The sequence below is a fragment of the Bombina bombina genome, chromosome 2, assembly GCF_027579735.1.
Source record: "Bombina bombina isolate aBomBom1 chromosome 2, aBomBom1.pri, whole genome shotgun sequence".
Lineage (NCBI taxonomy): Eukaryota > Metazoa > Chordata > Amphibia > Anura > Bombinatoridae > Bombina > Bombina bombina.
Genome location: NC_069500.1, coordinates 785,962,064 through 785,986,081, shown reverse-complemented (window position 1 = coordinate 785,986,081; position 24,018 = coordinate 785,962,064). Strand labels below are relative to the sequence as shown.

The following is a 24,018-nucleotide window of genomic DNA, read 5'->3' as shown; positions in this document are numbered from 1 at the left end:
CCCCAACATTAAAACCCACCACCCACACCCAACCTTACTCTAAAACCCACCCAATTTCCCCTTAAAAAAAACCTAACACTACCCCATTGAAGATCACCCTACCTTGAGCCGTCTTCACCCAGCCGGCAGAAGTCTTCATCCGATCCGGGCAGAAGAGGTCCTCCATCCGGGCAGAAGTCTTCATCCAAGCGGCATCTTCTATCTTCTTCCATCCGACGAGGAGCGACTCCATCTTGAAGACATCCGACGCGGAGCATCCTTCCTGGCGAATGAAGGTTTCTTTAAATGACGTCATCCAAGACGGCGTCCCTTGAATTCTGATTGGCTGATAGGATTCTATCAGCCAATCGGAATTAAGGTAGGAAAAATCCTATTGGCTGATGCAATCAGCCAATCGGTTTGAAGTTCAATCCGATTGGCTGATCCAATCAGCCAATATGATTGAGCTTGCATTCTATTTGCTGATTGGAACAGCCAATAGAATGCGAGGTCAATCCGATTGGCTGATTGCATAGGTTCATATTATTTTTCAGACTGCTTGCACTGTTGTTCTTAGCAATTGATTAGAGGTGTAGCACCACATTTTTAATTTTTAATTTTTATTTTTAATACTAGAATAGGTTAATTGTGGTGTGGGCTATGGCGGTTTAGGGGTTAATAATTTAGTTATTATTAACCCCTAAACCGCCATAGCACACACCATCTCTGACCTGAAGAGCTTACAATGGACTCGATTTATCAATCTCGGGCGGACAGGGGCGAACATATTAGCAATAGCACTTAGTCTGAATGTCAAAAGAATAGTAGATTTTTTTAACAATTTTAAAAGTGATGTCTATTTCCACTCCCCCTGTACCATGTGACAGCCATCAGCCATTTACAAATGCATATACGTATCATGCGACAGCCATCAGCCATCACAAATTCATATACCTGCTTATTCTGTGAATTCTTTCACATGCTCAGTAGAAGCTGGTGACTCAAAAAGTTTAAATATAAAAAGACTGTGGACTTTTTTTTTAATGGAAGTAAATTGGAAAGTTGTTTAAAATTGCGTGCTCTATCTGAATAATGAAATCATTAATTTTGACTTGAGTGTCCCTTTAACCCCTTAATGACCGGACCATTTTTCAATTTTCTTACCCTTAATGACAATGGCTATTTTTACATTTCTGCGGTGTTTGTGTTTAGCTGTAATTTTCCTCTTACTCATTTACTGTACTCACACATATTATATACAGTTTTTCTCGCCATTAAATGGACTTTCTAAAGATACCATTATTTTCATCATGTCTTATAATTTACTACAAAAAAAATAATAAAATATGAGGAAAAAATGGAAAAAAACACACTTTTTCTAACTTTGACCCCCAAAAATCTGTTACACATCTACAATCACCAAAAAACACCCATGCTAAATAGTTTCTAAATTTTGTCCTGAGTTTAGAAATACCCAATGTTTACATGTTCTTAGCTTTTTTTGCAAGTTATAGGGCCATAAATACAAGTAGCACTTCGCTATTTCCAAACCACTTTTTTTCAAAATTAGCGCTAGTTACATTGGAACCCTGATATCTGTCAGGAATACCTGAATATCCCTTGACATGTATATATTTTTTGTTAGAAGACAACCCAAAGTATTGATCTAGGCACATTTTGGTATATTTTATGCCACCATTTCACCGCCAAATGCGAGCAAATAAAAAAAAAACTTTACATTTTTCACAATTTTAGGTTTCTCACTGAAATTATTTACAAACAGCTTGTGCTATTATGGCACAAATTGTTGTAAAAGCTTCTTTGGGATCCCCTTTGTTCAGAAATAGCAGACTTATATGGCTTTGGCATTGCTTTTTGGTAATTAGAAGGCCGCTAAATGCTGCTGCGCACCACACGTAAATTATGCCCAGCAGTGAAGGGGTTAATTAGGTAGTTTGTAGGGAGCTTGCAGGGTTAATTTTAGCTTTAGGGTAGAGATCAGCCTCCCACCTGACACATCCCACCCCCTGATCCCTCCCAAACAGCTCTCTTCCCTCCCCCACCCCACAAATGTCCCCGCCATCTTAAGTACTGGCAGAAAGTCTGCCAGTACTAAATAAAAGGAGGTTTTTTTTTTTTTTTAATACAAAAAAATAAAATATTTTAGCTGTGATGGACTCCTGCCTTAGCCCCAACCTCCATGATCCCCCCCCCCCCAGCTCACTAACCCTCTCCCCTATCTAATTGCGGCCATCTAGGGTACTGGCAGCTGTCTGCCAGTACCCAATTTGCCCAAAAACAAAAGTATTTTTTGCTCTTTTTCTTTTTTTTTAGGTTTTCTGTAGTGTAGCAGCCCCCCACAATACCCCTACCCCCCTCCACCTCCCAGATCCTTTTATATTATTTTAAAAAAAAATCTCCCCCCCCCTTCCCTCCTCATTGGTGTCAGTGGCCAGCTAATGCGCGCGCGCGCTCGCACACCCACACACACGCACGCCCCCCGCACGCTCCCGGCACCCGGCGTGCACATTGCACTTCTAGGAACCGGATGCAGGGTAGCGATGGGCTGCCCACCCACCTCCCTGTTGCGCTCCCACCCACCAACGAACCGGCACCATCGCTACCGGTGCAGAGAGGGCCACAGAGTGGCCCTCTCTGCATCGGAGTCTTCTAAAAAGGTATTGCAGGATGCCTCCATATGGAGGCATCACTGCAATACCCTGAGAGCTGCTGGAAGCGATTGCGATCGCTTCCAGCACTCTCTTAGACAACTGACGTACCAGGTACGTCCATTGTCATTAACTACTTGTTAATGCATGACGTACCTGGTACGTCAGTTGTCATTAAGGGGTTAAGGCTGGCTAATAGGAGAAGCATTTTTAACTAATTCTATGTTAGTTAAAATGGTTAATCATTATATATCTAAATGAACAGACTTAACAAAAGCTAAATGAAATACTTACATCTTCTTAAGAAGTCACATTTGGTTTTACAATTTAACAGTCACGTGTCAGGAAATATTCCCAGCGTTATTATCCTGTTTAATTCACATTTCCTTTCCATTTTCCTGACATTTTCTGTTTCCATTATTCCATTGCTGGATCCCAGGCAGGGTAGAAAACTGTGTGGTATAGAACCAAGGCTCACAAGTACAAAGCTAGATCTCTGTAAACAGAAGATAAAAAAGGTCTACATTTTAGAAACAAGAGAATTGTATAACAATTTTAAAACACGGGTTAACCACTTCCTGTTAAGCATAATTAAGACACTGTCTGCCTACTTGTCTCAATGCCTTCTTTCGTTTGTTGAATTTAGCCATCTCCTTTACCATGACTTACCCTTAAGAGCAGCTTGTGACTTAGCAAGGTCAACAGACAGTTTTCTAAAATACCTGGAAAAGTATTTTCACTCAGCTTTCTGGCTAAACTCCTGTGTTATCAGTGAGGTTTGGTTTAGCAAAAAAAACACACTCTTCCTTCAAATACTGCAAAGTCATCCACACCAGGCTACGCTAAAAAAGTGAATCATGACACAGCTATGTTCACACTCAAAACAGGAGTTTTCTATTAGTTTAACCTCCTGGCTGCTGGCACAGCCAGTTGTGTTAACTCATGTCTTGTTTATAAACAAAAGAAAAATATCTGGGAAGGAATCGAGAATGAAAGGCATTGTGGGTGGTTTAAAAACAAAGTTTCCAGCTTTCCAAAATATGTATTTACAAGTAGCTATGAAGTAATAAATTCCTTTCTAACAAGATTTAAAATTAACTGTATAAACACTGTTTATGCAAATGAGAAAAATAAATGTAAAGAAAAATAAAAAATATGATTACATTAAAGGGACACTGAACCCAATTTTTTTTCTTTTGTGATTCAGATAGAGCACGCAATTTTAAGCAACTTTCTAATTTACTCCTATTATGAAATTTTCTTTATTCTCTTGGTATCTTTATTTGAAATGCAAGAATGTACGTTTAGATTCTGGCCCATTTTTGGTGAACAACCTGGGTTGTTCTTGCTGATTGGTGGATAAATTCATCCACCAATAAAAAAGTGCTGTCCAGAGTCTGAACTCAAAAAAAAAAGCTTAGAGGCCTTCTTTTTCAAATAAAGAGAGCAAGATAACAAAGAAAAATTGATAATATGAGTAAATTAGAAAGTTGCTTAAAAACATAATTTATGCTTACCTGATAAATTCCTTTCTTCTGTAGTGTGATCAGTCCACGGGTCATCATTACTTCTGGGATATTAACTCCTCCCCAACAGGAAGTGCAAGAGGATTCACCCAGCAGAGCTGCATATAGCTCCTCCCCTCTACGTCACTCCCAGTCATTCGACCAAGGACCAACGAGAAAGGAAAAGCCAAGGGTGAAGTGGTGACTGGAGTATAAATTAAAAAATATTACCTGCCTTAAAACAGGGCGGGCCGTGGACTGATCACACTACAGAAGAAAGGAATTTATCAGGTAAGCATAAATTATGTTTTCTTCTGTTAAGTGTGATCAGTCCACGGGTCATCATTACTTCTGGGATACCTATACCAAAGCAAAAGTACACGGATGACGGGAGGGATAGGCAGGCTCTTTATACAGAAGGAACCACTGCCTGAAGAACCTTTCTCCCAAAAATAGCCTCCGATGAAGCAAAAGTGTCAAATTTGTAAAATTTGGAAAAAGTATGAAGCGAAGACCAAGTTGCAGCCTTGCAAATCTGTTCAACAGAGGCCTCATTCTTAAAGGCCCAAGTAGAAGCCACAGCTCTAGTGGAATGAGCTGTAATCCTTTCAGGAGGCTGCTGTCCAGCAGTCTCATAAGCTAAACGAATTATGCTACGAAGCCAAAAAGAAAGAGAGGTAGCAGAAGCTTTTTGACCTCTCCTCTGCCCAGAGTAAACGACAAACAGAGAAGACGTTTGTCGAAATTCCTTAGTTGCCTGTAAGTAAAATTTTAGAGCACGGACTACATCCAGGTTGTGCAGTAGACGTTCCTTCTTCGAAGAAGGATTTGGGCATAAAGAAGGAACAACAATCTCTTGATTGATATTCCTGTTAGTAACTACCTTAGGTAAGAACCCAGGTTTAGTACGCAGAACTACCTTATCCGAATGAAAAATCAAATAAGGAGAATCACAATGTAAGGCTGATAACTCAGAGACTCTTCGAGCCGAGGAAATAGCCATTAAAAATAGAACTTTCCAAGATAACAACTTTATATCAATGGAATGAAGGGGTTCAAATGGAACGCCCTGTAAAACATTAAGAACAAGGTTTCAACTCCATGGTGGAGCAACCGTTTTAAACACAGGCTTAATCCTGGCCAAAGCCTGACAAAAAGCCTGGACGTCAGGAATTTCTGACAGACGTTTGTGTAACAGAATGGACAGAGCTGAGATCTGTCCCTTTAATGAACTAGCGGATAAACCCTTTTCTAAACCTTCTTGTAGAAAAGACAATATCCTAGGAATCCTAACCTTACTCCAAGAGTAACCTTTGGATTCACACCAATATAGGTATTTACGCCATATCTTATGGTAAATCTTTCTGGTAACAGGTTTCCTAGCCTGTATTAAGGTATCAATAACTGACTCAGAAAACCCACGTCTTGATAAAATCAAGCGTTCAATTTCCAAGCAGTCAGCTTCAGAGAAGTTAGACTTTGATGTTTGAAGGGACCCTGAATCAGAAGGTCCTGTTTCAGAGGTAGAGACCAAGGTGGACAGGATGACATGTCCACCAGATCTGCATACCAAGTCCTGCGTGGCCACGCAGGTGCTATTAGAATCACTGATGCTCTCTCTTGTTTGATTCTGGCAATCAATCGAGGAAGCATCGGGAAGGGTGGAAACACGTAAGCCATCCTGAAGTCCCAAGGTGCTGTCAGGGCATCTATCAGGACTGCTTCTGGATCCCTGGATCTGGACCCGTAACGAGGAAGCTTGGCGTTCTGTCGAGACGCCATGAGATCTATCTCCGGTTTGCCCCAACGTCGAAGTATTTGGGCAAAGACCTCCGGATGAAGTTCCCACTCCCCTGGATGAAAAGTCTGACGACTTAAGAAATCCGCCTCCCAGTTCTCCACTCCCGGGATGTGGATTGCTGACAGGTGGCAAGAGTGAGACTCTGCCCAGCGAATTATCTTTGATACTTCCATCATAGCTAGGGAGCTTCGTGTCCCTCCCTGATGGTTGATGTAAGCTACAGTCGTGATGTTGTCCGACTGAAACCTGATGAAACCCCGCGTTGTCAACTGGGGCCAAGCCAGGAGGGCATTGAGAACTGCTCTCAATTCCAGAATGTTTATTGGCAGGAGACTCTCCTCCTGACTCCATTGTCCCTGAGCTTTCAGAGAATTCCAGACGGCACCCCAACCTAGAAGGCTGGCGTCTGTTGTTACAATTGTCCAGTCTGGTCTGCTGAATGGCATCCCCCTGGACAGATGTGGCCGAGAAAGCCACCAAAGAAGAGAATTTCTGGTCTCTTGATCCAGATTCAGAGAAGGGGATAAGTCTGAGTAATCCCCATTCCACTGACTTAGCATGCACAGTTGCAGTGGTCTGAGGTGTAGGCGAGCAAAGGGTACTATGTCCATTGCCGCTACCATTAAGCCAATTACCTCCATGCATTGAGCCACTGACGGGTGTTGAATGGAATGAAGGGTGCGGCAAGCACTTTGAAGTCTTGTTAACCTGTCCTCTGTCAGGTAAATCTTCATTTTTACAGAATCTATAAGAGTCCCCAGGAAGGGAACTCTTGTGAGTGGAACGAGTGAACTTTTCTTTTCGTTCACCTTCCATCCATGTGACCTTAGAAATGCCAGTACTAACTCTGTATGAGATTTGGCAGTTTGAAAGCTTGAAGCTTGTATCAGTATGTCGTCTAGGTACGGAGCTACTGAAATTCCTCGCGGTCTTAGTACCGCCAGAAGAGTGCCCAGAACCTTTGTGAAGATTCTTGGAGCCGTAGCCAATCCGAATGGAAGAGCTACAAATTGGTAATGCCTGTCTAGAAAGGCAAACCTTAGATACCGGTAATGATTTCTGTGAATCGGTATGTGAAGGTAAGCATCCTTTAAATCCACTGTGGTCATGTACTGACCCTCTTGGATCATGGGCAAAATTGTTCGAATAGTTTCCATCTTGAACGATGGAACTCTTAGAAATTTGTTTAGGATCTTTAAGTCCAGGATTGGTCTGAAAGTTCCCTCTTTTTTGGGAACCACAAACAGATTTGAGTAAAACCCCTGTCCCTGTTCCGATCGTGGAACTGGGTGGATTACTCCCATTAACAAGAGCTCTTGTACGCAGCGTAGAAACGCCTCTTTCTTTGTCTGGATTGTTGACAACCTTGACAGATGAAATCTCTCTCTTGGAGGAGAGGATTTGAAGTCCAGAAGGTATCCCTGAGATATTATTTCTAGCGCCCAGGGATCCTGGACATCTCTTGCCCAAGCCTGGGCGAAGAGAGAAAGCCTGCCCCCCACTAGATCCGATCCCGGATCGGGGGCCCTCAATTCATGACGTTTTAGGGGCAGCAGTAGGTTTCCTGGTCTGCTTGCCCTTGTTCCAGGACTGGTTAGGTTTCCAGCCTTGTCTGTAGCGAGCAACAGCTCCTTCCTGTTTTGGTGCTGCTTGCCCTTGTTCCATGCTCCTGCTTTGAAATTACGAAAGGAACGAAAATTAGACTGTCTAGTCTTAGTTTTGGCTTTGTCCTGAGGCAGGGCATGGCCTTTACCTCCTGTAATGTCAGCGATAATCTCTTTCAACCCGGGCCCGAATAAGGTCTGCCCTTTGAAAGGTATATTAAGCAATTTAGACTTAGAAGTAACATCAGCTGACCAGGATTTTAGCCACAGCGCCCTGCGTGCCTGAATGGCGAATCCTGAATTCTTCGCCGTAAGTTTAGTTAGATGTACTACGGCCTCCGAAATGAATGAATTAGCTAGTTTAAGGACTCTAAGCCTGTCCGTAATGTCGTCCAGAGTAGCTGAACTAATGTTCTCTTCCAGAGACTCAATCCAGAACGCCGCTGCAGCCGTGATCGGCGCAATGCATGCAAGGGGTTGCAATATAAAACCTTGTTGAACAAACATTTTCTTAAGGTAACCCTCTAATTTTTTATCCATTGGATCTGAAAAGGCACAGCTATCCTCCACCGGGATAGTGGTACGCTTAGCTAAAGTAGAAACTGCTCCCTCTACCTTAGGGACCGTTTGCCATAAGTCCCGTGTGGTGGCGTCTATTGGAAACATTTTTCTAAATATCGGAGGGGGTGAGAACGGCACACCGGGTCTATCCCACTCCTTAGAAACAATTTCAGTAATTCTCTTAGGTATAGGAAAAACCTCAGTACTCGTCGGTACCGCAAAATATTTATCCAACCTACACATTTTCTCTGGTATTGCAACTGTGTTACAATCATTCAGAGCCGCTAACACCTCCCCTAGTAATACACGGAGGTTTTCCAGTTTAAATTTAAAATTTGAAATATCTGAATCCAGTCTGTTTGGATCAGAACCGTCACCCACAGAATGAAGTTCTCCGTCCTCATGTTCTGCAACCTGTGACGCAGTATCTGACATGGCCCTAATATTATCAGCGCACTCTGTTCTCACCCCAGAGTGATCACGCTTACCCCTTAGTTCTGGTAATTTAGCCAAAACTTCAGTCATAACAGAAGCCATATCCTGTAATGTGATTTGTAATGGCCGGCCAGATGTACTCGGCGCTACAATATCACGCACCTCCCGAGCGGGAGATGCAGGTACTGGCACGTGAGGCGAGTTAGTCGGCATAACTCTCCCCTCGTTGTTTGGTGAAATTTGTTCAATTTGTACAGATTGACTTTTATTTAAAATAGCATCAATACAGTTAGTACATAAATTTCTATTGGGCTCCACTTTGGCATTGCAACAAATGACACAGATATCATCCTCTGAATCAGACATGTTTAACACACTAGCAAATAAACTTGCAACTTGGAATACAATTCAATTAAAAACGTACTGTGCCTTTAAGAAGCACAGAAAATCTATGACAGTTGAAAATTAATAAATTGAAACAGTTATAGCCTCAATCCTTGTAAACAACACAACTTTAGCAAAGGTTTAATCCCATTAACAAAGATAACAATTTCTGAAAGCAGGAAACAAATTACAGAATAAAAGTTTTTATTTCAGTCAAACTATAATTCTCACAGCTCTGCTGAGAGAAATTACCTCCCTCAAAATAAGTTTGAAGACCCCTGAGTTCTGTAGAGATGAACCGGATCATGCAGGAAATACAATGAGCTGCTGACTGAAATAACTGATGCATAGAAAAGGCGCCAAAACCGCCCCTCCCCCTCACACACAGCAGTGAGGGAGAACAGAAACTGACAGAAAAAAACAGATTTAAGCAACTGCCAAGTGGAAAAATGGTGCCCAAACATTTATTCACTCAGTACCTCAGCAAATGAAAACGATTTTACATTCCAGCAAAAACGTTAAACATAATTTCTAGTTATTAAACAGCTTTATGTACTTCTTACAGTGTAATTCTCTGAAGTGTAAAGTATACATACATGACATTATATCGGTATGGCAGGATTTTCTCATCAATTCCATTGTCAGAAAATAAAAGCTGCTACATACCTCTATGCAGATTCATCTGCCCGCTGTCCCCTGATCTGAAGATTACCTCTCCTCAGATGGCCGAGAAACAGCAATATGATCTCAACTACTCCGGCTAAAATCATAGCAAAAACTCTGGTAGATTCTTCTTCAAACTCTGCCAGAGAGGTAATAACACACTCCGGTGCTATTTTAAAATAACAAACTTTTGATTGAAGATATAAAACTAAGTATAATCACCATAGCCCTCTCACACCTCCTATCTAGTCGTTGGGTGCAAGAGAATGACTGGGAGTGACGTAGAGGGGAGGAGCTATATGCAGCTCTGCTGGGTGAATCCTCTTGCACTTCCTGTTGGGGAGGAGTTAATATCCCAGAAGTAATGATGACCCGTGGACTGATCACACTTAACAGAAGAAATTGCATGCTCTATTTAAATCACGAAAGAAAAAAATTGGGTTCAGTGTCCCTTTAAAGTGATGGTAAACTCTCCCCTTTATAAAATCAGATATTCTCCAATCAGCGCTCTCCCCATATGGCACTTTTATTGTAGTTATAGCACTGATTGGAGAACAATTAAAACTTTTAGTTCACAGAAAAATTGACTTTTGCAGTGGGCGGCAAAGCGCAGGGAATTTGAATCTAGACTGTGAGCTCTCCGGAGCAGGGCCCTCTTCCTCCTGTGTACTATATTTGTTTTGTTATGTTTTGTATTTTATCACAAATCTTTGTCATTGTATACCCCTACCACTGTACCCAGCGCTACAGAATTTGGCGGCGCTATACAAATAAATGATAATAATAAATAATAATAATAATTTCATATCTATATTAAAAAGTAAGTTATATTGCATCTTCATTACATCTGATGAATGAAACGCTAAAATATTACGAAAATTCCGGATCTGATTTTAAAAAAGGAGAAAGTTTACCATCACTTTAATATTTAATATATTCAATTCCACAGCTGCAAATTCAGATTTAATACATGGAGACATTTTTTGGAGAAAGTGATCCAGGATTTAATCAGGAAACAAATATAATATAAAAGTGAATATTAAAAATTTCCTCCTAAAAGCTTCTCCCTTCATGCAGCCACCTCCAAATGTTAAATAAATAAATAAAGCAAAAGGTGCAAAAAAGACCTGTAATTAACCTACAGCAACCCATATCTAAAATATATTCCTGTATTTACCATTAAATATTTAAAAGGACATGAAACTCTCACACAACACACACCACATACCACACACCACACACACTCTCATATAACACACAAACACTCTCATACAACACACACCACACACACTCTCATACAACACACACCACACACACTCTTATACTATACCCCACAACTATCCCGATTTTCGCGGGACAGTCCCGATTTTAGGGGTCTGTCCCGCTGTCCCGGGTTGCTAGCCATCTGTCCCGCATTTCCCCATGCATTAAAAAAATTATAATAATTTAAATTTTATTGGGCACATACTCAGAAGCAGTTGGCTCTTCTCTCCCAGGGTTATATACATGTTAGATTCTTTGTTGAAAATTAATGGTGTGTGGGTAAAGCAGGAAGGCTGTATACCCTCTGACCTCAGGTAATGGTGACCTCTATAACCTACCTCTGGTAGTGATGACGTCTAACCCCTGGTGATAATACTAACATGCCTTCAGTTTTATACGTTGAGCAGTGCTAACACCAGGGTAACAAACAGTGGCAGCCTCAGACTGCCAGCTGATGTGCTTGCCAACCCCAGGAGCCCATACAATGAGTTACAGATACCCATATATGATGTAGTGTGTGTCTATCTGTATCTATACGTGTGTGTGTATCTGTATGTATAAGTGTAAGCTGTGTAGTGTGTATCTGTATGTATAAGTGTATGATATGTAGTGTGTGTGTGTATCTGCCTGTATTAGTGTATGATATGTAGTGTGTGCCTGCATGTGTAAGTGTATGCAATGTAGTGTGTGTGTATCTGCATGTGTAAGTGTATGCTATGTAGTGTGTGTGTATCTGCATGTGTAAGTGTATGCTATGTAGTGTGTGTGTGTATGTGTATCTGCATGTGTAAGTGTATGTTATGTAGTGTGCTACTGTGCATTTTTGCTAACTTTAAAGACCAGAATCTAGAATATTAATGGGGAATGCAGAGAGCAGTTTTAAAGAATCTATTATTAAATGTCCAATTATGATAAAAATATTTAGCACTGTCTCTGCAAAGGTTAATTAAATACAGAGCTCACATGGCTATACCAGTTGTGTGAGCTTGTGTTTGATTTGCTTCCTAAGAGTATTAAAAGATATGACTTTATTTAGACTTTTATTTATATTACTTTGGTCGTATGATTTTTTAATCCCCGCCCCTGTTCCTGCCCACCACATTTCAAATATCTGCCGCGGGTGGGGTGGGGGGGTCTCTCCCTCTTTTGAATTTTGAAATGTTGGGAGGTATGTTATACACAACACACAAATTCTCTCACACCACACACACTCTTATACAACACACACACCACACACACTCTTATACAAAACACACACACTCTCTCATACAACACACACCACACACACACACCATGCAAACTCTCATACAACACACACACACTCTCTCATACAACACACACCACACACACTCTCATACAACACACACACCACACACACTCTCATACAACATACAATACACACACACTCTCATACAACACACAACACACACACTCTCATACAACACACACCACAAACACTCTAATACAACACACACCACACACACTCTCATACAACACACACACCACACACACAGACACACTCTCATACAACACACACCACACACTCTTATACAACACACACACTATCATACAACACACACAAACACACTCTCATACAACACACACCACACACTCTCATACAACACACACCACACACACTCTCATACAACACACACCACACACACTCTCATACAACACACACCACACATACTATCATACAACACACACAAACACACTCTCATACAACACACACCACACACTCTCATACAACACACACCACACACACTCTCATACAACATACACCATACACACTCTCATACAACACACACCACACACACTCTCATACAACACACACCATAGAGCTCTCATACAACACACACCACACATACACACACACACACACACACACACACACACTCTTATACAACCCACACCACACACACAAGTCTTATCCCAGTAAACATGCTGTTGGGACCCAATAATGGGTCCCGAACCCATGGTTTTAGATAGAGAGTACAATTTAAAATAGTTGTCTAATTTACTCCTATTATCAATCAATTCTCTTGGTATCGTTTGTTGAAAAGCAGGGACATAAGATCAGGAGCGTCTAAATGTCTGGAGCACTATATTGATTGCAGTAGACATGTACAGCCAAGAAACTTTTGTATCAGATGAAATTTTCAGTCCGAATATTCAGGAAAATTAGTTTCGCCGAATATTTGGTGGCTGCATTATTCGGTATTCGTTTAGTTTAAAATAAAACGAATACTGAATTTTCGTTAAACATTTACAAATGTGTTTCAAAGCTACAAGTGAAAAGTTCACCTGTAACTACAATACTTACCTTAGTGTGCTGTGGAGAGCATGGAGAACGTGCAAAGGTAAGTATTAACCGCTTAAAACATTAATAAAAGTAAACAAGTGAATACTGATGATTTTAATCAGTTTTTTTTCCATTTTCTTTATTTTCCTTGGTGCATTCATTCGGATATTCATTTCATTAAAACAAATTGAAAATCAGATTTTCGTGACAAATATGCATTCGTCCGAAAATGAATGCACATCTCTAAATGGCAGCAGTTTTGCAAGCATTAGCTATTCAATATTTACTGCCATGTAGTCCTCCAGACTCCTACCTAGGTATCTCTTCAACAAAGAATACCATTGGAACAAAGAAAATGTGATAATAAGTCAATTGGAAACTTTTTAAAAATGGCATGCTCTGTCTGAATCACAAAAATTTTTTGGGGGGTTTCGTATCCCTTTAAGATACATACTGTTATGTCACTAAACACAACAAAATAGTGACAACTAATCAACACCAGCTCATATTAATATTTCTTATCTGTTAGATATATTTTAATGTGAATAACAGTATTTTACCATCTCTGCTGGGAGCCTACTTAATGAATGAACTACTCTATCTACAAATCAATAGACTAAAGTGAACAGATATGGTGCGAGAGTACATATGCGGTGCAAGCTTCAGCGTAACTGCTGAAACCCGCGCCGCCCGTAAATTCACCTCGCACATCGGGGTATCACATATACGGCGCCGGCAGTTCATAAAGTGCCGTAAGTCAGATAAACTAGCGATGTCCAGAAATGCGCGTAAATACACATTTCTGGAGTCCCCAGTGACAAGTCCCCCCCAACAGTAAAACCCCCCACCCACCAAATCCCCTAAAATAAATAAACCTAAAACTAAAAAAAACTAAACTACCCATTGCCCCTAAAGGAGCATTTGTATGGGCATTGCACTTAAAAGGGCATTCAGCTCTTTTACGATTGCCCATTAAAACCCTAATCTAAAAAACAAACAACCCCCCCCCCCAAAAAAAAACTAACTCTAACCCCCAAATAGGTACTCACCATTCCTGAAGTCTGGCTTCTGGAGAAGGTTCTGTTCCAGGCAGTGAAGTCTTCTTCCAAGCGGCCAACATCTTCTTCCAAGCGGGGACCACTTCCTTCTTCATCCAGGACCAAGCCGACACAGAGCGGAGATGAGTGCGGAGCAGGACCGGCGACTGCGGAGCCATGGAGCGTGGAGGATCGATCCTCTTTGTACAATCGCTGCCGTACACTGAATAGTGAACTCAAGATACGCATTTAAATATGGCGTCCCTTGCATTCCTATTGGCTGATTTGATTTTTCAAATTCAAATCAGCCATTAGGATGAGAGCTACTGAAATCCTATTGGCTGTCCAAATCTTTGGCTTTTTTAAATTTTTATTTGTTTTTTTAGATTAGTTATTTATTGGGCACTCTTAAAAGAGCCGAATGCCCTTTTAAGGGCAGTAAAATAGCTGAATGCCCTTTTAAAGGCAATGCCCATACAAATGCCCCTTTAGGGACAATGGGTAGTTTAGAATTTTTTAGTGTTAGTTTTTTTTTATTTTGAGGGGTTTGTTGGGTGGTGAGTTTTACTGTTAGAGGGGGGACTCTCTAACAGCTGTTTAATTTAGAGCAACCCTACAAAAGGCCCTTTTAAGTTTAGTATTAGAATAGGAGGTGTTTTTATTTTGGGGGGGGGGCTTTTTTATTTTCATAGGGATTAGGTCTAATTTTTTTTATTTTGATAATTTGGTTTATTAATTTATGTAATGATAGACTTTTTATTTTTTGTAATCTTAGATTGTTTTAATTTTTTTATTTTTAAGTAATGTTAGCTTTTTCATTTTAATTATAACTTAGTATTTTTTAATTTAGGTAACTGGGGTTTATTTAGGGGGTGTTAGGTAAGGGGGCTTAGTAATTTAATTAGTTATTTGCGTTGTGGGGGTTTGGCGAATTAGGGGTTAATAGATGTATTAGGATTATTGCATTGTGTGGGTTTGGCGGATTAGGGGTTAATAGTTTTATTAGGTTTATTGAGTTGTGGGTTAATGGCGGATTAGGGGTTAATAGTTGTATTAGGTTTATTGCGTTGTGGGGTTAATGGCAGATTAGGGGTTAATAGTTTTATTAGGTTTATTGCAATGTGGGTTAATGCGGATTAGGGGTTAATACATTTATAAGCTTTATTGCGATGTGGGTTAATGGCGGATTAGGGGTTAATACTTAATATTTTCAGGCAGTTACGGGAGTTACTGTGCTCACATTTTCAGCCTAAGGCTTGCTGCGCCTGCCTATGTGTGGCAAGGTGAAAATAGAGAAAAATTACTCAATTTTCGCCGCGTAAGTCCTTGCACTGAATATTTGATACCGATTTGCGACGCGGTTCTATGTTAGCTTATGGGAGTAAAAATTGCAGCGCCGTATATGTTATACCAAAACCACGTAAGAAATGGCAATGCGGCATATGTAATCTTGCCCATGATATATGTTTTTAATGTTAATTCCAGCCTCCCTACATTTATAGTATAAATATTTTTGTTAAAATATGTTCAACAATTAGGAAATGAATTAGTAACCATTAAATATAATATTCAAATGACCTCTGTCTGATATATAAATCCATGTCTTGAAAACAAGCACAGAACTGCTAACGACTTACAAATGTAGTAGCTTTGCCTTAATCTTTGTCTCAGTTACCCTGAGGTGAGCTGCGATCATCACAGTTACCACAGTTTACCTTCAACCTTCTGCTGGATATTATAGCAGTGACTTGACAGTTTCTAATGTTTCTCTAAATAGTGAATCTCTAAGCAACTGTAGAGCACACAGTACCATAGTTTGCAGTGATAAGAGATAGCAGTTGTTTGTGGTTTGTGTGTTCAGCGTAGACATCTGCTTATGATAGTATAAAATACGTGTTTGTATATATTCATACAATCACAGGTCAGATGAGAGCGTGTACGCATTTGTCTGCAATGTTTAATCTCTCTAAGTTCAATGGCAAAAAAGTATTAAAGGGACATACAAACATTAATGGGACATGAAACACTAGTGGCTAGATTACGAGTCTTGCGTTAGCCTTAAAAAGCAGCGTTGAGGGGTCCCAACGCTGCTTTTTATCGCCCGCTGGTATTACGAGTCAGGCAGGAGAGGGTCTACCGCTCACTTTTGTTTCCGCAATTTTAGCTTACCGCAAATCCCCTTACGTCAATTGCGTATCCTATCTTTTTAATGGGATTTGCCTAACGCCCGGTATTATGATCGCCTGAAAAAGTGAGCGGTAGACCCTCTCCTGGCAAGACTCCTACCGCATATAAAAGTCAGTAGTTAAGAGTTTTATGGGCTAACGCCGTAACATAAAACTCTTAACTAAAGTGCTAAAAAGTACACTAACACCCATAAACTACGTATTAACCCCTAAACCGAGGCCCCCCCCCCACATCGGAAACACTTACCTAAAATGTTTAACCCCTAATCTGCCGACCGGACATCGCCGCCACTTTAATAAATTATTAACCCCTAAACCGCCGCAATCCCGCCTCGCAAACACTAGTTACATTTTATTAACCCCTAATCTGCCGTCCCTAACATCGCCGAAACCTACCTACATTTATTAACCCCTAATCTGCCAACCCCAACGTCGCTGCTACTATATTACATTTATTAACCCCTAAATCTAAATCTAACCCTAACCCCTCCTAACTTAAATAATATTTAAATAAAACGAAATTAAATTACTACAATTAAATACATTATTCCTATTTAAAACTAAATACTTACCTATAAAATAAACCATAAGATAGCTACAATATAATTAATAATTACATTGTAGCCATCTTAGGGTTTATTTTTATTTTACAGGTAACTTTGTATTTATTTTAACTAGGTACAATAGTTATTAACTATTTAATAACTACCTAGCTAAAATAAGTACAAAAGTACCTGTAAAATAAACCCTAACCTAAGTTACAATTACACCTAACACTACACTATAATTAAATTAATTACCTAAACTACCTACAATTAATTACAATTAAATTAAATAAACTAAATTACGAAAAAAACAAACACTAATTTACAGAAAATAAAAAAGAATTACAAGAATTTTAAACTAATTACACCTACTCTAATCCCCCTAATAAAATAACCCCCCCCCAAAAAAAAAATAATAAAATTCCCTATTCTATACTAAATTAAAAATAGCCCTTAAAAGGGCCTTTTGTGGGGCATTGCCCCAGGTGAAAGAGCTGATTACTTTGGGGCAATGCCCCGCAAAAGGCCCTTTAAAGGGCTATTTGTAATTTAGTATAGGGTAGGGAATTTTATTATTTTTTTTGGGGGGGGTATTTTATTAGGGGGATTAGAGTAGGTGTAATTAGTTTAAAATTCTTGTAATTCTTTCTTTATTTTCTGTAATTTAGTGTGTGGGGGGGGGGGTTCGTAATTAGTTTAAAGGGAAAGTCAACAACAGATTTTTTGTTGTTTAAAAAGAAAGATAATCCCTTTATTACCCATTCCTCAGTTTTGCAAAACCAACACTGTTATAGAAATACACTTTTTACATCTGTGATTACCTTGTATCTAAGTCTCTGCAGACTGCCCCCTTATTTCATTTCTTTTAACAGACTTGCATTTAAGCCAATCAGTGCTCACCAGTGCTCCCTCTAAGGACAGTTTTGTGTGCAACCCAGCAGTGAAACAGTTAACAAGAGAACCATACCTTGCCATCTGCATTGTGTAGTGTTTGCTAATTGCAGGGTGTGGTTACCTAATTAACTGTTTCACTGCTGGGCCACACGCAAAACTGGCCTTAGAGGGAACACTGGTGCTCACTCCAGTGTAACTTCACATGCATGAGCTCAATGTTATCTATATTAAACACATGAACTAATTCCCTCTAGTGGTCAAAATGCATTCAGATTAGAGGCAGTCTTCAAGGTCTAAGAAATTAGCATATGAACCTCCTAGAATTAGCTTTCAACTAAGAATACCAAGAGAACAAAGCTAAATTAATGATATAAGTAAATTGAAAAGCTGTTTAAAATGACATGCCCTATTTAAATCATGAAAGTTTTTTTTTGGACTTGACTGTCCCTTTAATTATAGTGTAGTGTTAGGTGTAATTGTAACTTAGGTTAGAGTTTATTTTACAGGTACTTTTGTACTTATTGTAGCTAGGTAGTTATTAAATAGTTAATAACTATTTAATAACTATTGTACCTAGTTAAAATAAATACAAAGTTGCCTGTAAAATAAAAATAAACCCTAAGATGGCTACAATGTAATTATTAATTATATTGTAGCTATCTTATCGTTTATTTTATAGGTAATTATTTAGTTTTAAATAGGATTAATTTATTTAATTGTAGTAATTCAATTTTGTTTTATTTAAATTATATTTAAGTTAGGGGGGGTTAGGGTTAGATTTAGGGGTTAATAAATTTAATATAGTAGCGGCGACGTTGGGTCGGCAGATTAGGGGTTAATACATTTAATATAATTGCAGCGACGTTGGGGGGCAGATTAGGGGTTAATAACTATAATGTAGGTTTCGGCGATGTTGGGGGCAGTAGATTAGGGGTTCATAAGTATAATGTAGGTGGTGGTGTCCGGAGCGGCAGATTAGGGGTTAATAATATAATGTAAGTGTCAGTGATAGCGGGGGCGGCAGATTAGGGGTTAATAAGTGTAAGATTAGAGGTGTTTAGACTTGGGGTTCATGTTAGGGTGTTAGGTGCAGACATAAAATTAATTTCCCCATAGGAAACAATGGGGCTGCGTTAGGAGCTGAACGCTGCTTTTTTGCAGGTGTTTTTTTCAGCCTGCTCAGCCCCATTGTTTCCTATGGGGAAATTGTGTACAAGCACGTTTTACCAGCTTACCGCTACCGTAAGCAACACTGGTATTACAGTGAGATTTGGAGCTAAATTTTGCTCAACGCTCACTTTTCTGAGGCTAACGTCGGCTTGAAGAAAACTTGTAATACCAGCTTAAGTGAGCAGTAAGAAAAAAAGGCTTGTTAGCCCCGAACAGCCTTACCGACAAAAACTCGTAATCTAGGTGTAAGATTGTGATTAAAAAGTATTTCATTATTTGTAGTAAAACAACTCTGCAATATACTTTCAATACTTATTTTGTACCCTTTGACTGTAATTTAAGTCTAAAAAGTGTGGGTTTTCTCAGTTCTGAGAATTGGAAGTGCACAATACAGACTTCACAAACCTAAACCGGCCATATATCTGCAGCAAGTAAGGTGTTAATGCATTTAAAAGAATCACACTCATCTACTGTGCTGATTTATTGGAAGCTTGCAGGAAAATATGTAATTACAAGGGGCGCGATCCGATATCGATCGCAGTTTGCGGCGCAAGCGAGGGAACCGGCGTCGCCCGCAGTTTCAGCTCGCAACTCGAGCTATCCCATATAAGTCGCCGTCAGATGCTAACGTGCCGTAAGTCTCACAAACCAGCGATGTCCAGAAATCTGCGTAAGTACAAATTTCTGGCGTCGCCAGTGACTTGCGGCACGTTAGAAACTGCCGGCGCCTATAAAACCTGACTAAAGTTTAAAACACCCGCACTGTCTAACACGCCTCCCTAACATAGCCCGCACTGTCTAACACGCCTCCCTAACATAGCCCGCACTGTCTAACACGCCTCCCTAACATAGCCCGCACTGTCTAACACGCCTCCCTAACATAGCCCGCACTGTCTAACCCTCTATCCGCTATCCCCCCTCACTAGCCTAACAATAAAAAAGCTATTAACCCCTAAACCGCCGCTCCTTTACCCCGCCGCAACCTAATAAAGTTATTAACCCCTAAACCTGCGCTCCCGTACCCCGCCGCCAGCTATATTATATCTATAACCCCCTAAAGTGAGCCCCTAACACCGCCGCCATCTATATTAAAATTATTAACCCCTAATGTAAGCCCCTTACACCGCCGCCATCTCTATTAAAATGATTAACCCCTAATTTAATCTACCTACCCCGCCGCCAGCTATATTATCTATATTAACCCTAAGTATATTATAGTTAATATAGGTATTACATTATATATATTAACTATATTAACCCTAATTATATTAGGGTTAATATAGTTAATATAGTTACTATAGTATTTATATTAACTATATTAACTCTATCTAACCCTAACTAAATTTATATTAAATTAATCTAATTCATTTATAAACTAAAATATTCCTATTTAAATCTAAATACTTACCTATAAAATAAACCCTAAGATAGCTACAATATAATTAATAATTACATTGTAGCTATGTTAGGGTTAATATTTATTTTACAGGTAAATTGTTAATTATTTTAACTAGGTATAATAGATATTAAATAGTTATTAACTATTTAATATCTACCTAGTTAAAATAATTACCCAATTACCTGTAAAATAAATCCTAACCTAAGTTACAAATACACCTACACTATCAATAAATTTAATAAACTACAAACATCTATCTAAAAATACAATTAAATTAACTAAACTAAATTACAAAAAAAAACAAACACTAAATTACAAAAAATAAAAAAAAGATTACAAGATATTTAAGCTAATTACACCTATTCTAAGCCCCCTAATAAAATAATAAACCCCCAAAATAAAAAAAATTCCCTGCCCTATTCTAAATTCAACAAATTTCAAAGCTCTTTACCTTACCAGCCCTTAAAAGGGCCTTTTGTGGGGCATGCCCCAAAGAATTCAGCTCTTTTGCATACAACAAATACAATACCCCCCCCCCCCATTACAACCCACCACCCACATACCCCTATTCTAAACCCACCCAAACCCCCCTTAAAAAAGCCTAACACTACCCCCTGAAGATCTCCCTACCTTGTCTTCACCACATGACATCGCCGGAGGAAGAATTCTTCTTTGCCGCTTGGAGGAAGACATCGCCCGGATCGGATCAGGAGTTCGGCCCGGTGTGGTGAAGACAAGGTAGGGAGATCTTCAGGGGGGTAGTGTTAGGCTTTTTTAAGGGGGGTTTGGGTGGGTTTAGAATAGGGGTATGTGGGTGGTGGGTTGTAATGGGGGGGGGGTATTGTATTTGTTGTATGCAAAAGAGCTGAATTCTTTGGGGCATGCCCCACAAAAGGCCCTTTTAAGGGCTGGTAAGGTAAAGAGCTTTAAAATTTGTTGAATTTAGAATAGGGCAGGGAATTTTTTTTATTTTGGGGGTTTATTATTTTATTAGGGGGCTTAGAATAGGTGTAATTAGCTTAAATATCTTGTAATCTTTTTTTTATTTTTTGTAATTTAGTGTTTTTTTTTTTTTTTGTAATTTAGTTTAGTTAATTTAATTGTATTTTTAGATAGATGTTTGTAGTTTATTAAATTTATTGATAGTGTAGGTGTATTTGTAACTTAGGTTAGGATTTATTTTACAGGTAATTGGGTAATTATTTTAACTAGGTAGATATTAAATAGTTAATTAGTTAAAATAATTAACAATTTCCCTGTAAAATAAATATTAACCCTAACATAGCTACAATGTAATTATTAATTATATTGTAGCTATCTTAGGGTTTATTTTATAGGTAAGTATTTAGATTTAAATAGGAATATTTTAGTTTATAAATGAATTAGATTAATTTAATATAAATTTAGTTAGGGTTAGATAGAGTTAATATAGTTAATATAAATACTATAGTAACTATATTAACTATATTAACCCTAATATAATTAGGGTTAATATAGTTAATATATATAATGTAATACCTATATTAACTATAATATACTTAGGGTTAATATAGATAATATAGCTGGCGGCGGGGTAGGTAGATTAAATTAGGGGTTAATCATTTTAATAGAGATGGCGGCGGTGTAAGGGGCTTACATTAGGGGTTAATAATATTAATATAGCTGGCGGCGGTATAGGGGGATTAGATTAGGGGTTAATAATTTTTATATAGGTGGCGGCGGTGTAAGGGGTCAGATTAGGGGATAGATAAGGTAGATGGAGGCGGTTTTAGAGGCTCACAGTAGGGGGTTAGTTTATGTAGATGGCGGCGGGGTCCAGGAGCGGCGGTTTAGGGGGTAATAACTTTATTAGGGATTTCGGGGGGGGGGGGATCGCGGTTGACAGGGAGATAGATATTGCGCATGCGTTAGGTGTTAGGTTTATTTTAGCAGATCGCGGTTGACAGGGAGATAGACATTGCACATGCGTTAGGTGTTAGGTTTATTTTCTAGTTAGTTTAGGGAGTTACGGGGCTCCAATAGTCAGCGTAAGGCTTCTTACGGCTGCTTTTTGTGGCGAGGTGAAAATGGAGTAAGTTTTCTCCATTTTCGCCACGTAAGTCCTTACGCTGCATATTGGATACCAAACTGCGCGGGTTTGGTATACCTGCCTATGGCCCAAAAAACTGCGGGCGACGGCAGAAATATACGGGCGTAACTTCTAGGTTACGCCGTATATAGGATACCAAACCCGCGCAAATATTGGCGTCGCCGGCTTTTGCGGGCGACGATTTATATCGGATCGACCCCCAGGTGTTTTATGTTCCTTTAATCCATTTAACTACTGAGACATTTCCACCCCTGTGCTGAGCTGTTTTGCAGTTTTTAGATGCAGTTCATATTCAGGCCCTACTGTAGGTCCTTTTTTTTTTTTTGAGAAACCCAGACATATTATATATCTTTTTTTCAGGAGACCTAGAAGATTCAAACTATAATTATGTTATATATATTTCATGATGTGCAACAAGAAGTGTGAACATTTTTTTATTTTTTTAAATTAACATTTAAATATACACAGTTATAAACAATAGTAGGTGTGTTTTTTCCTTTAAAACGTTATAGTAAAAAGAAGGGATTATCCACATATAAATAAGAGGTTTTCAAGAGGGGGTTATGGGCTTTAAAGCAAGGGATCTTTTTTTTTGAAGGCCTGTTAGAGGGGTATATATAAATACATGTATGTACTTTTATTTTTATTTTTTTAAAGTGTTTATACTTAAAACCCCAAGGCACACGTCATTTGAAAAAGTATGAAGTTTTTCCCATGCTCAGAAGAGGCAGAAGGTAACTTAAGTTATCAACATGTCAGCTCTCTTATGTCCCTGAGGCCAGTGGCTACTCTCTAAATGCTCATTTTGCAATAAAACAAGTAAGTTGCTTGCTGTTTTTCACAATGTGTTTATTTTTATGTTTACTTTAATTTAACATATATATATATATATATATATATATATATATATATATATATATATATATATAAATATATATATATATTTTATTTATTTTTTTTACTAAAAGGAGCACTGTTTTATATCCCTTTAACATTTTGGGTTATTCTGCATTTATCTGTATATAACCATATTTGTATGGCTTCTAAACAAAAAGTGTGTTCAAGTCTTCAATATCCTTAATTGTTTCTAAATTGAACAGATGTTTGTCAACCCCTGAAAGAGAATATATTGACACTAATACACTTACTGCCCTGATAGGTTTCTTCCACTACATCCTTAACCTTTAAAGCAGTCTAAGGGTTATCAGTTAAGTGATAAGAGTAAATTCTAGCACAACACCATGACATGGCAAAATAACTTCGTTTCATTCTGGCACAGTACAATGCAAGAACTGAGTGATCTTTAGGTAATGGTACTGGAGAGAATAACTGAAGTTTTGAATCATCTTACAGTTTGCACAACAGTCCCAAACTGAGAGCTGCACAAGTACATATATAAAAAAATCATTCATTTCAAGCTTATTACTGAATCACAATAATACAAACGTTAATCCAATGTCTTAAAAACGTGGAAGCAAAAAAGGGAACGTGTTTATGGGCTGGAATGTTGTTCTTTGAACTTTTTATAGTGT

The 24,018-nt window shown here is 38.9% G+C and overlaps 1 protein-coding gene across 2 annotated transcripts in view; it reads right to left on the bottom strand.

Moving 5' to 3' along the window:
- The window catches only part of LOC128649601 (kelch-like ECH-associated protein 1A), a 99,416-nt gene that overhangs the window by 59,720 nt on the left and 15,678 nt on the right, over window positions 1–24,018 (bottom strand). Inside the window, exons 1-2 of one of the 2 annotated variants that reach the window (XM_053702957.1) lie at window positions 3,318–3,523; window positions 2,943–3,144 (exon numbers count right to left, since the gene is read on the bottom strand). The gene's annotated coding sequence lies outside the window, so the exon portion shown is untranslated. Of the gene's footprint in view, window positions 1–2,942; window positions 3,145–3,317; window positions 3,524–24,018 lie in introns of those variants that run through there. The other variant, XM_053702956.1, reaches the window with a different exon arrangement.